General features: G+C 60.3%; 1 long non-coding RNA gene across 1 annotated transcript in view; it reads left to right on the top strand.

The window, feature by feature from the left end:
• LOC121037414 (uncharacterized) overlaps positions 1 to 1258 on the top strand; it is a 4178-nt gene extending 2920 nt beyond the window's left edge. The window contains exon 2 of the long non-coding RNA XR_005793770.1: positions 959 to 1258. This is a non-coding gene — a long non-coding RNA (uncharacterized LOC121037414). The remainder of the gene's footprint in view (positions 1 to 958) is intronic.
• The last annotated feature ends 2245 nt before the right edge of the window (positions 1259 to 3503 follow it).

Here is a 3503-nt window from a genome sequence, read left to right as displayed (position 1 = left end):
CAAAAATAAATAAATAAACTTAAAAAAAAATCTGAAACCGCTTTGGAAAAACCTACTGGCCACCCAGATGCAAAAATCGTCACTGGAACACTAGCAGCTCAAAATCAAAAACGTGAGAAAGGGTCGGGGCGCCTGGGTGGCGCAGTCGGTTAAGCGTCCGACTTCAGCCAGGTCACGATCTCGCGGTCCGTGAGTTCGAGCCCTGCATCGGGCTCTGGGCTGATGGCTCAGAGCCTGGAGCCTGTTTCCGATTCTGTGTCTCCCTCTCTCTCTGCCCCATTCATGCTCTGTCTCTCTCTGTCCCAAAAAATAAATAAACGTTGAAAAAAAAAAAAAAAAAAAACGTGAGAAAGGGTAACTGAAGACCTCAGATTCCCAAGTGGGTTTATCCCAGGGATGCAAAGACAGCTTAACATCGGGAAATGGATAAGCTCCATCATAGCCACAGTCCGCAGAGAAATGTCGTTCTCTCCAGAAAAGCCAACGCGGACAAAGTTGGAAATCTGCGCCCGACAGTCTTAACAGACTCTGAGCGGAATACGTGGGGTGCTGCAGAGTGCCTGTCTGTCCGGAACAGTAGCTAGAAGCTGGAACCCCCGGCGGGAGGCACCCCCACTGGCGGTCAGGTTGTGCAGGTGGCTAGCACCTGAACGGGAACTTCCCAGCAGGCTCTGGGCATCTCACAGTCTGCAGAGGAGCAAAGGGAGGTCTGGCCGTGGGGGTCGGGGCTGTTCCTGGGGAGCTCTGCCTCCAACAGACCCAGGCCCCCCCGTCTTGGCCGCAAAGCTCGGATTCTGGTCCACCAGCTGTGCCAGCCGTGGTCTGGAGAGCAGGGGTGGGCAGTCAGAACGCTGCTGTGAGGGGCCATCTTGGGAGAGGAGGTGGGAGGGGGGCTCTGCGTGGACCTTGATTGCTTGGGGTCACCCCGCATGGTATTCTGCCTCTCTCCCTTTTCCAGTCCACACTGAGCTATGCCGGTCATCAAAGCACCAGATTCTCCTGGCCGAGATGGGGAAGTGACCCCATGAGAGCCAATGAAGAATAACGAGGATTTTGCTGGGAATGCTGGACAAAATACGCTCATTGTTCCCTCGAGTCTGTACCTGTGGGAACGGTCTGGACCCGCTGCAGCCATCCCGTGACAAAGAAGACAGCCGTGCTAGAACATGGATACGCACTTAGAGACCAGACTGGGATGCTTGATCAAGCCAGACCTGAAGCTTAAGCCGTGTGAACGCATACATGCCCTTGAAGTTAATTTGGTCGTGTTTTCTGTCTTTTATAGTGAAGAGTCTTGGGGCACCTGGGTGGCTCAGTCCGTTAAGTGTCTGACTCTTGATCTCTGCTCAGGTCTTGATCTCAGGTCTTGAGTTCAAGCCCCACATCCGGGTCCACAGTGGGCATGAAGCTCACTTATAATTAAGAGTCTAGACTGCCACAGGCTGCAATTACAATAGGACCTGTCCACACGCACCACTGTTGCCTAATGCTTTTCTGAAAATCCCAGCCATTTTTATATCTATGTGACAGAACCATCATCACATAGAAGGACTTGACCCCCCAGATCCCAGATGACGGCAAAGCCCGGCTGGCACGCGGTGGGAGCTCTCTGCGAGCCGTGGGCCATGACAAGCGTTCATCCTGGGAGGGGGGGAGCGCCCGAGGAGTGCCCCAGGCCTGGTGAGGGGACGCAGGGGCCTGCGGTGGTCTTTGCCCCTGATGCCCTGTGACGGAAGTAGCTTCTCTTCTTTCTGGGAAATGCACTCGGCACCCCCTGGGGACGTGCCCCGCGACCCGGCGTTGCTCTGTAGCTCGGAGAAGCCAACGTGCCAAGTGCCTTTGCGAGGGCTGCTGTCCCATGCGTGACACTTCTGTGAAAAATGACTTTTTTCCGTCGCTCCTTCCAGAACATGACCACTTCCTGTCCGCTGGAAGGGCACCTTCTGTCCAGGGGCGCACTGTCCTGTTTGGGAGGAGCCGTGGGGCTCGCTTTGCCTGCTGACTTGGGATGTTACTGATTTTCCTGCCAGGTGCTCTCGCACACGCCTGCTCGTGGGAGCCTCACGCCCTGGCGTTCCACAGTCGGGGAGGCCACGGCTGGCTGACGTCACGGGGCCCCCGCCTCGCCGGGGCCCGCGGCTCTCCCCCGCCTTCCGTGTGTCACTTCAGATCCGGTCTGGACCCCTCAGCTGTCCTGGGACCGGCAGGAAACGGCGTGCACGCAAGCCTCCGGGACCGCAGCTCTAGCAGGTGCTGGCCGGGGCAGGCCCAGCCCCCCTGTTCCCAGCAGCAGCCCCCGGGGCGCGGACCTGGGTGTGAGACTGAGTCCCGGTCTGTTGCCAGGAAAGGCAGGGCTGCTATTGTCCACGACGCGTGGCCCGTGAGCTTCTGGGGGCGACGGTCCCCAGGCAGTGCCCAGGGGCGGGGCTGTGTGACCTGGGCAGGCAGACACACGAGTTTTGCCCCGCCCTCAGTGGGTCCCGGGCTTGGGCCACTCACATTGCCAGGTCGTGGCTCACAACCGCCACGTGGCCCCCGGTGGCCTCCCCGGGTGCACAGAGCAGGACCCCCGCGCCTCCCAGAGGTCCCGCCCCGAAGACAGGAAACTGAAGCCAGGCTCGGCTGCCCCGTCGGGGCGCCACGGCAGGCGGCCACGGCAGCTCCCTGCGTGCCCTCTTTCTGAGAGTTCCCGGGAGCACTTGCTCCTCCGCCCGGCATCCGACAGCCCCTCTGGGACGTGGTTTAATGTTCTCGCCAAATTGAAGTGTGAGCCACCTACTTACAATCAGGACACTCAGCCCGGGGAGGGGCCCCCCCGATCTTTGGGAGCACGGTTCTCCGTCACGTCCGTGTCTGTGTCAGGAAGGTACCAGCAGCTCCGGTGACAAGAGTGCTAACTGCCGAGTCCCAGGTTCCCGCCCGAGGGCCGGCTGAGGCTCATTCAAAGGCTCGCTCCCTCGTGTCTGTCGCACAGGAGGGCTCCTCTCGGCTGGCCTGCGTCCTGGACAGTCGTCCTTCCCCGGGGCACTGAAGGCGGGGGAAACCATAAGGCCAGGCTGCCTCCAGCAGGTGCCCGGAGAGACCCCAGAACTCAGCTCCTGGGGTGTGTGTGTGGGGGGGGGTCTGTCGCAGTGCTGAATGGCCCCTCTTCGGCGCCCCTCCTCGGTCTGGGGGCCTTCCCAGGGCCAGTCCCTCTAGATACAAGGTCACGGCTGAGGATGGCCCCTGCTGATGCAGGGCCTGAGTGTCACGGGCACCGAGCCCATCTGGGAGGACAGCAATGGTCGTCTCTGGGGACACGTGCCACCACTGCCCACGCTCCACTCTGGCCACTGCTCTTGTCCCAGACATGGCTCTCCCTCCGCTCATGCGTCCTGTCCAAGGCGCCCACAGGACCTCGTGGGCCAGCGGGGTGTCCGGAGGAAACAAGGTGGTGTGTTGGGTGGGGCTTCCTTGGGGTGCTCTCAGGGTACACGAGCCACCCTGTCGGCCCCTCTGTTCCA

The sequence above is a fragment of the Herpailurus yagouaroundi genome, unplaced genomic scaffold (assembly GCF_014898765.1).
Source record: "Herpailurus yagouaroundi ecotype Mexico unplaced genomic scaffold, PumYag 163, whole genome shotgun sequence".
NCBI lineage: Eukaryota > Metazoa > Chordata > Mammalia > Carnivora > Felidae > Herpailurus > Herpailurus yagouaroundi.
This window is presented reverse-complemented; position numbering and strand designations above follow the sequence as displayed.